A 12441-nucleotide genomic window follows, 5' to 3' on the forward strand; every position below is an offset into this window, starting at 1 on the left:
GGAGATGAAAGAGGGGGTGAGAGAGAGTGGGGCGAGAGAGAAGGATTGAAAGAGAGGGGGCGAGAGAGAGTGGGGCGAGAGAGAGTGAGGCGAGAGAGAGGGAGCAAGAGAGAGGGGGCGGGAGAGGGGGGTGAGAGAGAGGGGCGAGAGAGAGCGGTTGAAAGAGAGGGGGCGAGAGAGAGTGGGGCGAGAGAGAGGGGTTGAAAGAAAGTGGGGCAAGAGAGAGTGGGGAGAGAGAGTGGGAGAGAACGGGTGCGAGAGAGAGTGGGGCGAGAGAGAGGGGTTGAAAGAAAGTGGGGAGAGAGAGAGTGGGGAGAGAGAGGGAGTGAGAGAGGGGAGAGAAGGTAGAGAGACTGGGATGAGAGAGGGGGCGAAAGAAAGGGGCAGAGAGATGGGGAGAGAAAGGGGAGAGAGTTTAGGGAGAGAGCGGTTGGCGTGAGGTGGGAGGGAGGGGGAGAAATAGAGTGTGAGAGTGGGGTGAGACGGGGTTTGATAGAGGGGGTGACAGGGGGCGAGTGAGAATGGGGAGAGAGAGGGTGTGAGAGAGGGTGTGGGAGAGGGGGTGAGAGAGAGGGTGTGAGTCGGTGTTGAGAAAAGGGGAAAGACAGGGGGGTGTGGGAAGAGAAGGGGACAGAGAAAGGGGGAGAGGAAGAGGGGGAGTGAGATTGGGAGAGACAGTGCAGAGAGAGTGGGAAAGAGAGAGAGGGGGAGAGTGAGATGGTGAGAGAGGAAGGGGAGAGAGAGTGGAGAGATAAAGAGGGGGACGAGAGAGAGAGGGAGAGAGAGAGGGGAGAGAGATGGTGTGAGAGTGGGTGAAGAGAGTAGGGGAGAGAGTGGGGAAAGAGAGTGGTGAAAGAGAGGAGAGAGTGAGAGCATGAGGGAGGCAGGGAGTGAGAGAGGGAAATAGAGGGAGAGATTGAGACGACAGAGTGGGAGAGAGAGTTAGTGAAGAGAGATAGGAGAGAGATTGGGGGTCGAGAGAGGGGGTGAGCGGGGTAGAGAGAGAGACATAGAGAGAGGTGGTGAGACAGTGGGGTAGAGAGAGAGGGGGGAAAGGAGGGGGAGAGAAGGGGAGGCGGGGAGAGGGGGAGAGTGGGGGACAGAGAGGAGAGAGAGGCGGACAGAGAGAGAGGGACAGAGGAAGGGGAACAGAGAGTGGAGGGAAAGAGAGAGGAGGAGAGAGAGGGGGAGAGAGGGACGGGGAGAGAGTGTGGGGAGAGAGTGGGGGAGAGAGTGAGGGAGAGAGTGAGGGAGGAAGAGGGTTGGAGAGAGAGGGGAGAGATTTAGGTGACAGAGTCGGGGGAGAGTTAGTGAAGAGAGAGGGGAGGAAGAGTGAGGTGCAGAGAGAGAGAGTGGGTGAGAGAGAGAGGTGCAGAGAGAGAAGGTAAGAGAGAGAGGGTAGAGAGAAGGGGAGAGAGGAGGGGAGAGGGGGAGAGAGGAGTTAAAGGGGGGAGAGGGGTATGGAGAGAGGGGGAAGAGAGAGTGGCGGCAGAGAGAGAGATAGGGAGGGGGAAGAGAGACGGAGAGGGCGAGAGAGAGGGGGAGAGAGATGGGGAGAGTGACAGGGAGAGGGGGGAGAGAGGGGGAGGGAGAGGAAGGTGCGAGGGAGGGTGAGAGAGGGGGGACAGAAAGAGGGTGAGAGCGGGGGAAGAGCGGGGAGAGAGATGGGGCAGAGAGTGGGGGAAGAGAGTGGGGGAGAGAGAGGGGAGAGTGAGAGGGGGAGAGAGACAGGGAGAACGACGGTGGGAGAGGGGAGAGACAGAGCGAGAGAGGGGGAGGGAGAGAAAGGTGCGAGGAAGGGGGAGAGAGGGGGACAGAAAGGGGGTGAGAGCGGAGGAGAGAGAGAGGGGAGAGAGATGGGGGTGAGAGTGGGGGTAGAGCGTGGTGGAGAGAGTGGGGAAAAAGAGTGGGGAAAGAGAGTGGGGGAGAGGGAGGGGGACAGAGGGAGGGGGGCAGAGGGAGGGGACAGAGAATGGAGGGAGAGAGAGGGGGAGAGAGGGAGGGGAGAGAGAGTGTGTGAGAGAGTGGAGAGAGAGAGTGGGGGTGAGAGTGGGGTGAGAGTGGGGAAGGGTGAGAGGAGGAGAGAGAGGGGGACAGAGGGAGGGGGCCAGAGAATGGAGTGAGAGAGAGGGGGGAGATAGAGAGGGGAGAGAGAGAGGGGAGACAGTGGGGGAGAGAGAGGAGGAGAGAGAGGGGGACAAAGCGAAGGGGCCAGAGGCAGGGGAACAAAGGGAGGGGGACAGAGAGAGGGGGACATAGGGGAGGGGGACAGAGAATGGAGGGAGAGAGGGGGGGAGAGAGGGGGAGAGAGAAGGGGAGAGTGGGGGAGAGAGAGAGGGGAGAGTCGGGGTGGAGAGAGAGAGGAGAGAGTGGGAGCCAGAGGGAGGGGGGCAGAGGAAGGGGGACAGAGGGAGAAAGACAGAGAATCGAGGGAGAGAGAGAGGGGGAGATAGATAGGAGAGAGAGAGGGGGAGAGAGTGGGGGGAGAGAGTGGGGGGAGAGAGAGTGGGAGAGAGAGTGGGGGAGAGAGAGTGGAGGAGAGAGAGGGTTAGGGAGGGAGGGAGTGAGAAAGAGTGGAGAGAGAGTGGGGGAGAGAGAGTAGGGGAGAGAGTGGGGAGAGAGAGTGGGGGAGAGAGTGGGGAGAGAGAGTGGGGAGAGAGTGGGGGAGAGAGTGGGGGGAGAGAGTGGTGGAGAGAATGGTGGAGGGAGAGGGTTAGGGAGGGAGAGAGGGAGGGAGTGAGAGAGAGGGGTGAGAGTTAGGTGACAGTGTGGGGGAGAGAGTTAGTGAAGAGAGAGGGGAGAGAGAGTGAGGGGTAGAGAGAGGGGGTGCGAGACAGAGGTGCCGAGAGAGGGGCTGAGAGAGACGGTAGGGAGAAGGGGAGAGAGGAGGGAAGAGAGAGGGGAAAGAGGGGGAGAGGGGGGAGAGAGGGGAAAGAGAGAGACGCGGTAGAGAGAGATAGAGAGGGGGAAGAGAGATGGGGGAGAGAGGGGGAGAGAGAAGGGAGAGAGAGGGGGTGAGAGAGGGAGGGAGTGAGAGAGGGAGAAAGAGCGAGGTGACAGAGTGAGGGGAGAGAGAGGGGCAGAGAGAGGGGCAGAGAGAATGGGCGAGAGAGGGAGGGTGAAAGTGGGAAGGAAGCAAGGGAGAAGGGGCAAGGAAGAGGAGGAGAGAGAAGGAGAGAGACGGGGAGAGAGAGAGGCAAGAGAGAGGGGGAGAGAGAGTGAGCGTGGAGAGAGAGGGGGAGAGAGGAGAGAGGGGAAGAGAGCGGGGGGAGAAAGTGGGGGAAGAGAGATGGGGAGAGGGTAGGGGTGAGTGAGGGGGTTGAGAGAGAGAGGGAGAGAGAGGGGAGAGGGAAGGGGCAGAGAGAATGGGAGACAGGAGGAGAGGGAGGAGAGACGGGGAGAGCGATGGGGAGAGGGGGGAGAGACAGGGGGAGAGAGGGGGAGGGAGAGGAAGGGGGCAAGGGAGGGGGAGAGAGGGGGACAGAAAGGGGGTGAGAGAGGGGAGAGAGAGAGCACGAGAGTGGACGAGAGAGGCGGGCAAGGGGGCGAGATGGGGTGAGAGAGAGGGGAGAAAGAGCGGGGGAGAGAGAGAGGGAGAGAGAGGGTGCGAGAGAGAGGGTGGGAGAGAGAGGGTGGGAGAGAGAGGGGGAGAGGGAGGGGAGAGAGAGGCGGGAGAGAGGGGGAGAGGCGGGAGACACGGGGAGAGATTGGGGAGAGACAGGGGAGAGTTAGGGGGGCGATAGAAGGGACAAGAGAGGGGATGAGAGTGGGTGGCGAGAGAGTGGGGCGAGACAGGAGGGTGAGAGAGGGGTGCGAGAAAGAGGGAGATGGGTGAAAGAAATGTGGAGAGACAGGGGGCAGAGAGAGAGAGAGTGTGGGGAGGTAGAAAAGAGAGCAGGAGAGTGAGAGTGAGAAAGTGGGGGAGAGATAGAGGGGGAGAGAGAGGGTAAGAGAGAGAGGGGGAGAGAGAGTGGAGAGACGGGGCGAGAGAGCAGGGGTGAGAGAGCGGGGGCGAGAGAGCGGGAAATGAGAGAGGGGGGCAGAGAGTGGGGGAGAGAGAGGGAGAGAGAGGGTGGAGAGGGGGCGAGAGAGGGGGTGAGAGAGAGGGGAGAGAGAGGGGGAGTGAGGATGCGAGAGAGAAGGGTAGAGAGAGGGGGAGAGAGGGGTCGAGAGAGGGGGAGAGAGAGGGGGCGTGAGAGGGTGGCAGGGCAGGGGGAGAGGGGGTGTAGAGAGAGCAGGGAGAGAGAGGGTAGAGAGAGGGGTGAGGCAGGGGCGGAGAGAGAGAGAGACAGTGGAGAGAAAGGCAGAAGAGAGCGCGGGAGAGTGAGAGGGAGAGAGAGGGGGAGTGATAGAGGGGGAGAGACAGGGCGAGTGAGAGAAAGAGAGGGTGAGAGAGGGTTTAGAGGGAGGTGAGATAGAGGGGTGAGAGCGCGGTGGTAAGAGAGCGGGGACGAGAGAGCGGGGGTGAGAGTGCAGGGAATGAGAGAGAGAGGGGGAGAGAGGGGGTAGAGGGGGAGAGAGAGGAGAGGAGAGAGGGAGGGGGAGAGGGAGAGGGAGAGAGAGGGGGAGAGAGAGGGGGTGAGAGAGGGGGGAGAGGGGGGAGAGACGGGGAGAGCGACAGGGAGAGGGGGAGAGAGACGGGGAGAGAGATGAAAAGGGAGACGAAGGGGGCGAGGGAGGTGTAGGGGGGACAGAAAGGGGGTGAGAGAGCGGTGAGAGAGCTCAGGGAGTGAGAAGGGAGAGAGATGGGGAGAGTGATGGGGAAAGAGACGGCGAGAGTGAGCGGGAGAGAAAGGGGACAGGGGAGCACGAGAGGGGCGAGAGAGGCGGGCAAGGGGGGTGGCGAGAGGGGGTGAGAGAGGATCCGAGAGAGATGGGTAGAGAAAGAGGGGAGTGAGAGAGGGTGGCGAGAGAGGGGGCGAGGCAGGGGGTGAGAGGGGGCGAGACAGGGGGTGAGAGGGGGAGAGGGGGGAGGGGGAGTAGAGAGAGCAGGAAGAGAGAGGGGAGAGAGAGGGGAGAGATGGGGGAGAGAGAGAGTTTGGAGAGAAAGGCGGAAGAGAGAGCGGGAGAGTGTGAGGGAGAGAGAGGGGGAGCGATAGAGGGGGAGAGACAGGGTGAGAGAGAGAAAGAGAGGGTGAGAGAGAGGTGAGAGAGGGAGGTGAGAGAGACGGGGTGAGAGAGCGGTGTTAAGAGAGCGGGGTGTTAGAGAGAGGGGGCAGAGAGTGGGGGAGCAAGAGGGGAGAGAGTGGTGGAGTGAAAGAGGAGGAGAGAGAGGAGGAGGGGGAGGGGGAGAGAGACGGGTAAAGTGACGGGGAGAGGTGGGAGAGAGACAGAGGGAGTGGGGGGGAGAGAGGGGGCGATATAGGAGGCGAGAGTGGGGGGTGAGAGAGGGAGGAGAGAGGGGGCAGAGAGAGAGAGTGTGGAGAAAAATGGGGGAAGAGAGAGCAGGAGAGTGAGAGGGAGAGAGGGGGAGGGAGGGGGATGAGAGAGCGGGGGTGAGAGCGGGGTGTGAGAGGGAGGGCAGACAGTGGGCTGGAGAGAGAGGGAGAGATAGTGGGGGGAGAGAGATGGGGAGAGAGAGGGGGAGAGAATGGGGAGAGGGAGGAGGAGAGACAGGGAGAGAGAGAGGGGAAGGGAGAGGAAGGTGCGAGGGAGGGTGAGAGAGGGGGGACAGAAAGGGGGTGAGAGTGGGGTGAGAGAGAGGGGAGAGAGATGGGGAGAGAGGAGGGGAAGAGAGTGGGGGAGAGAGAGGGAAGAGTGAGGGGGAGAGAGGGGGGTAGAGACGGGGCGAGAGAGGGGGATGGAGAGGAAGGTGCGAGGGAGGGGGAGAGAGGCGGACAGAGAGGGGGTGAGAGCGGGGGGAGAGAAAGGGGAGAGAGATGGGGGTGAGAGTGGGGAAAGAGAGTGGGGAGTGAGGGGGAGAGAGAGGGGGAGAGGGAGGGGCAGATAGAAGGGTAGAGAGACGGGGAGAGCGACGGGGAGAGCGACGGGGAGAGGGGGAGAGGCGGGGAGAGAGTGTGGGAAGGAGAGGAAGGGGGCGAGGGAGGTGGAGTGAGGTGGACTGAAAGAGGGTGAGAGTGGGGGGAGAGAGAGGGGCAGAGAGAGGGGAGAGTGAGAGGGTGAGAGAGTTAGGGAGTGAGAGACGGAGAGAGAGAGGGGGAGAGATTTAGGCGACAGACTTGGTGAAGAGTGAGGGGGGAAGAGAGAGTTTGAGGGGTAGAGAGAGAAGGTGAGCGGGGTAGAGAGAGACGGGGATAGAGAGAGTGGATGAGAGATGGGGTAGAAAGAGTGGAGAGAGAAGGGGAGAGAAGGGGAAAGGAGAGAGGGGTTAGAGGGGCAGAGTGGGGGTGAGAGGGGGAGAGTCGGGGGGGAGAGAGAGAGGAGAGAGAGGAGAGAGGGAGGCGGCCAGAGGTAGGGGGACAGAGGGAGGGGAACAGAGGAAGGGGGACAGAGAATCGACAGAGAGAGAGAGAGAGGGGAGACAGAGGGGGGAGAGAGAGGGGAGAGTCGGGGTGAAGAGTGAGAGGAGAGAGTGGGTGCCAGAAGGAGGGGGACAGAGAATCGAGGGAGAGAGAGGGGGAGAGAGAGGGGAGAGAGAGGGGGAGAGAGAGGAAGAGAGAGTGGAGGGAGAGAGAGTGGGGTAGAGAGTGGTGGAGGGAGAGGGTTAGGGAGGAAGGGAGTGAGAGAGAGTGGGAGAGAACTAGATGACAGAGTGGGGGAGATTTAGTGAAGAGAGAGAGGGGGAGAGAGAGAGAGTGAGGGGTAGGGGGTGCGAGAGAGAGATGCCAAGAGAGGCGCTGAGAGAGACGGTAGAGAGAAGGGGAGAGAGGAGGGGAGAGAGGCGGGGAGAGTGGAGGGGAGAGAGAGGGAAGAGAGAGAGGTGGTAGAGAGAGATAGAGAGGGGGAAGAGAGATGGGGGGGAGAGAGGGGAGAGAGAAGGGGGTGAGAGAGGGAGGAAGTGAAAGAGGGAGGGAGAGTGAGGCGACAGAGTGAGGGGAGACAAAGGGGCAGAGAGAGGGGCAGAGTGATACGGGCGAGAGAGGGAGGGCGAAAGGAGGAAGGAGAGGAGGCAAGGGAGAAGGGGCAAGGGAGAGGGGTAGTGAGGAGGAGAGAGATGGTGAGAGAGAGGCAAGAGAGACGGGGAGAGAGAGGGAGGGGGAGAGAGGGGAGAGAGGGGGCAGAAGCGTGGTGAGAAAGTGGGGGAAGAGAGATGGGCAGAGTGTGGGGGAGAGCGTGGGGGTGAGTGGGGGGGAGAGAGAGAGGGAGAGAGAGGGGAGGGAGTGGGGGGAGAGAGAGGGAGGGGGAGAGAGGGGGAGAGAGGACGGGAGAGGGGCAGAGAGCGGGGGGAGAAAGTGGTGGAAGAGAGATGGGGAGAGTGTGGGGGTGAGTGAGGGGGTGAGAGAGAGGGGGAGGGAGAAGGAAGGGGAGAGAGTGGGTAGAAAGGGGAGAGAGGGCGGGAGAGAAGGGGCAGAAGCGTGGTGAGAAAGTGGGGAAAGAGAGATGGGGAGAGTGTGGATGTGAGTGAGGGGGGTGAGAGAGAGAGGGAGAGAGAGTGGAGGGAGTGGTGGGGAGAGAGAGGGGAGAGGGAAGGGGAGAGAGAGGTGGAGAGATAGAGGGGGAGAGATAGAGGGGGAGAGACAGGGCGAGAGAGACAAAGAGAGGGTGAGAGAGTGGAGAGAGAGGGATGGTGAGAGAGCGGGGGCAGAGAATGGGGAGAGAGTGGGGGGGCGATAGAGGGGCAGAGAGGGGGGAGAGACGGGTAGATTGACGAGGAGGGGGGAGAGACGGGGAGAGACGGGGCGAGAGAGAGAGGCGCGAGAGAGCGGGCAGAGAGAGAGAGTGTGGAGAGAAAGGGGGAAGAGAAAGCGGGAGAGTGAGAGGGAGAGAGAGAGGGGAGAGAGTTTGGTGAGGGGGGGCAAGAGGGGGGAGAGGGGGAGAAAGAGGGGTCAGAGACAGAGAGTGTGTAGAGAAAGTGGGAAGAGAAAGCGAGAGAGTGAGAGGGAAGGGGGAGAGATAGAGAGGGAGAGAGAGCGGGAGAGAGGTTTTTTTTTAGATTACTTAGATTAGATTAGATTACTTACAGTGTGGAAACAGGCCTTTCGGCCCAACAAGTCCACACCGACCCGCCGAAGCGTATACCATCCAGACCCATACTCCTACACTTAACGCTTCACCTAACACTACGGACAATTTAGCATGTTGAATTCACCTAACCTGCACATTTTTGGATTGTGGGAGGAAACCGGAGCACCCGGAGGAAACCCACGCAGACACGGGGAGAATGTGCAAACTCCTCACAGAGTGTCGCCTAGGCGGGAATTGAACCCGGGTCTCTGGCGCTGTGAGGCAGCAGTGCTAACCACTGTGCCACCGTGCCGCCCATGAGAGAGTTTGGTGAGAGAGGGGGGATGAGAGAGGGGGGCAAGAGAGGGGGAGAGAGGGGGAGAAAGAGGGGTCAGAGACAAAGAGTGTGTAGAGAAAGGGGGAAGAGAAAGTGAGAGAGGTTGGTGAGAGAGTGGGGGTGAGAAAGCGGGGGTGAGAGCGCGGGGGGTGAGATTGAGGGGGAAGACAGTGAGGGAGAGAGAGGGGAAGAGAGTGGGGAGAGAGAGGGAGAGGGAGGGGAGAGAGAGGGGGAGAGAGAGTGGGGAGAGACAGGCAGAGCGACGGGGAGGGGGGAGAGATGGAAGGAGAGAGGGGGAGGGAGATGAAGGGGGCGAGGGAGGGGGTTAGAGAGGGGACAGAAAGGGGATGAGAGAGGGGGAGAGAGCACGGGGAGAGAGAGGGGAGAGAGAGGGGAGAGAGAGGGGGAGAGTGGGGGCGCGAGAGGAGTGCGAGAGTGGGCTAGAGGGGGTGAGAGAGGAGGAGAGAGAGAGGGTGCGAGACAGAGAGGGTAGAGAGGGGGGTAGAGAGAGAAGGGTGGAGAGAGATGGGGCGAGAGAGGGGGCGAGAGACGGTGGCGACTAAGTCGGGCGAGGGTGAGAAAGCGGGTGAGAGAGGGGGCGAGAGAGGGTGGCGAGTGAGGGGGGCGAGACGGGGGTGTGAGAAAGCGGGCAAGAGAGGGGGAGAGAGAGTGGGAGAGGTGGCAGAAAGAAAGAGTGTGGAGAGAAAGGGGGAAGAGAGAGCGGGAGAGTGAGGGGGAGAGATAGAGGGAGAGAGAGTGTGGTGGGGGGAGAGAGGGGAGAGGGGGAGAGAGAGGGGGACAGTGAGAGCGGACGAGAGAGTGAGGGTGAAAGTGGGGGGGTTAGATCAGTGGGTGAGAGAGGGGGCGAGAGAGGGGGGAGAAAGTGGGGGAAGACAGATGGGGAGAGTGTGGGGTTGAGTGAGGGGGTAAGGGAGAAGGAAGGGGAGAGAGGGGATAGAGAGTGGGGGAGAGTGAGAGAGAGGGGAGAAGGTTCGGTGACAGAGTGGGGAGAGAGAGAGTGACGGGTAGAGAGAGGGTGTGAGAGAGAGACGGTGAGAGCGCGGTGAGAGGGGGGTGAGAGAGCGGGGTGAGAGAGCGGGGTGAGAGAGAGGGGGGAGAGAGAGGGGGGAGAGAGAGGAGGGAGAGAGTGGGGAGAGAGAGTGGGGAGAGAGAGAGTGGGGGAGAGAGGAGGCAGAGATGGGGGTGAAAATGAGAGAAAGCGGATAGAGAGAGTCAGGGGTGAGAGATGGGGAGAGCGAGGTGCGAGCAAGAGAGACGGGCGAGAGAGGGTTGAGCGAGAGAGAGAGAGGTGCAAGTGTGAGTGAGTAGTGAAGGGACGGAAATGAGAGAGAGTCTGAGAGATCAAGAGAGAGTGCGATGAGTGGACAAGGGAGAGAAAGTGAGAGAGAGAGAAAGATAGACAGAGGGGGAGAGCGAGATATGGAGAGATACAGGGCGAGCTAGAGAGAGAGGGACATGAGTGAGAGGCACTCGGGGGAGAGAGAGAGAGAGAGAGACTCAGGTGAGCGAGAGGGATGAGGTGGAGAGTGAGTGAGTGGGTGAGAGAGAGTGAGTGAGAGGAAGAGAGATAGAGAGAGAAGGTGAGAGAGGGGCTGAGAGAGAATGGGAGTGAGAGGGTGAGAGATAGAGAGTGAGGGAGTGAGGGTGTGAGAGAGGGGATCGAGAAAAAGAGACAGAGTCAGAGAGAGACAGAGAGAGATGTCTCAGTGAGGACCAGTACAGCAGAGGTGAGAGCAGGACCCTCACAGGATGGTTGGAATGTAGCCTAGAATGTTGCTGTGTATCTGTCCCCCTTCTCTCTGTCACCCTCCTCTCTGTATCTATAGCCTGTCTTCCAGGTCTGAATACAGAAGGCCCTGTGCTGTTTGCTGTGAGTGCTCTTACCGGCTGCAGGATTTACTGAAGGTTCCAGACCTCCCTCTCCATTTCTCTCTGACTGACCAACCGTCTTTGTTGTGGTTATGGACGAGACAGGAGTTAGGAATTCAGCTGAGACAGGGACATCCTGATTACCTGCAGGAGATAGAGAAACAAACAGAATGGGAAATTAGACTGATGCAGTGAGGGTTACACATGGAGAATGGCATTGAATCCCACAGAGATCTGGAAAATCCCAGTCACCATCCCTGGCCTGTGCTGCTGCGTCTCTCTGGAGTGGAGAATTCTGTTGGCTCAGGATCTGGAGTAGCTGCAAGAGCGAGAGAAGTTGACAGAGGCAGCAATTAGACCCACACAGTGAGGGATACCACATGGAGAGAGACTGAGTGATATCACCAGAGTGCAGGACGGTATCAGGATCACACAATGGTCATGATGAAAGGGTTGTGATTCATGATGCACTGGGATGAGTACTCACTGACAGTTGAGCTATGAGTAGGACAGGTGATGGCCTCGTGCTATTCTCCCCTGACTGTTCATCCAGATGTTAATGCCGGTGTCCAGTATAACCCATCTAACTACCTAATATCCTTTCGGAAGGGAAATCTGTTATAGGCAGCGGGTCTGGCCTACACATGATCCAGACCCAGAGCGATGGGGTTGACTCTGAACTACTCTCTGTAATGATCCAGCAAAACACTCAGCTCAAGGGCAGCTCGGGGTGGGCATGCGATGCTGCCCAGCCAGAGACAGCAACATCCCATGAGTGAATTAGACATAACATTGGTGGGACCAGTGTCCTGGCCAATCATGTCGGCAGGCTTATGGGCAGGACATTACACTGACAGAGAGGATGCAGGGCCAGGGTTCAGGTGAAAGGAGCTTTCCAACTCCAAACAGAAATGGCAATGTAGCTGAAGACAAGCAGAAAGGATCAGGGAGAGACAGAATTTAACTGAAACTGTACATCAGTGAATTGGACTGTGATAAGAAATTGTGGAAAGAGTCAGTCGTAATGTTCTTTTTTTTGGACTGGCTAAAGTCTCTGCAAAAAGGTGGATGGACTGTGGTACGGAGATAAATGGGATTTAGTGGTGACACGGCGAACAAAAGGTGGAACATGAATATTCTATGGTACACCTCCTTGAGGGGTCTCAGGGAGAGCAGGATGGGTAACCCTGACAGTAATGGTAACAAAGGCAGTACAGAGAAAGCATTTTGGCCTCAGATGATACAGCTGAATCAGCCTGAATGCAGTTTCTGGGTAACACATGACAAAAACACAAGCAGGAGAAGAGTTTTGAGGCTGCCTAACAGCATTTCAATGCTCAACCCTGTTACACAATCCAATGAATTCCTGTGTACTGCAAAGGCACTGTGATCATTTTGGGAGACTTCAGTCTTTGTATAATCTGGGACAGTCACATTGGCAAAAGTGATGTTCTCCAAACTCCTCTTTGAATGTTTCTGTCAGTGTTTGTTTGAATAACACATTGTGCAAATGGCCAGGGACGTGACTATCTCAGATCGACCGTTGGGTGAATATGCTGAGGGAAGGAATAATGTCACATTGAGATATCCTCTGGGAAATTGCAGTATATTGGAATTCAGTGAGATGATGGATTTTTAAAGTGATGAGAAAGCACACCCTACAATCACAACCAAAGCCATTGACATGTGTTTGAGAGGAGAACTGACCAAGGTAAACAGGGGAAAAAGTGAAGTGTATGGCTGGTAATGGACAGTACAAAACATTTACAGTCATAGAGAGGTACAGCACAGAAACAGGGCCTCCGGTCCAACTCATCCACGCCACCCACATATCCTAACATAATCTCATCACATTTGCCAGCACTTGGCCCAAATCCCTCTCAACCCTTCCTGTTCGTATACCCATCCAGATGCTTTTTAAATGAAGTAATTGTACCAGTCTCCACCACTTCATCTGGCAGGTCATTCCATACAAGCAACATGCTCCACAACAAAACGTTGTCCCTTACATTCCTTTTATATCTTTCCCCTCTCATCTTGAACCTAGACACTGCAGTTCTGGACTACACCACCCCAGGGAAAAGACCTTGTCTGTTATTACTAACCATGCCTCTCATGGTTTTATAAACCTCCATATGGATACCCCTCAG

General features: G+C 58.2%; 1 long non-coding RNA gene across 1 annotated transcript in view; it reads right to left on the reverse strand.

Annotated features, from left to right (window-relative positions):
• The window catches only part of LOC148135799 (uncharacterized), an 83587-nt gene that overhangs the window by 38315 nt on the left and 32831 nt on the right, over window positions 1–12441 (reverse strand). Inside the window, exon 2 of the long non-coding RNA XR_015754917.1 lies at window positions 10307–10435. This is a non-coding gene — a long non-coding RNA (uncharacterized LOC148135799). The remainder of the gene's footprint in view (window positions 1–10306; window positions 10436–12441) is intronic.

Source organism: Chiloscyllium plagiosum, unplaced genomic scaffold (genome assembly GCF_037043375.1).
Source record: "Chiloscyllium plagiosum isolate Xiang-an unplaced genomic scaffold, Cpla_swu_hap1 HiC_scaffold_48, whole genome shotgun sequence".
Lineage (NCBI taxonomy): Eukaryota > Metazoa > Chordata > Chondrichthyes > Orectolobiformes > Hemiscylliidae > Chiloscyllium > Chiloscyllium plagiosum.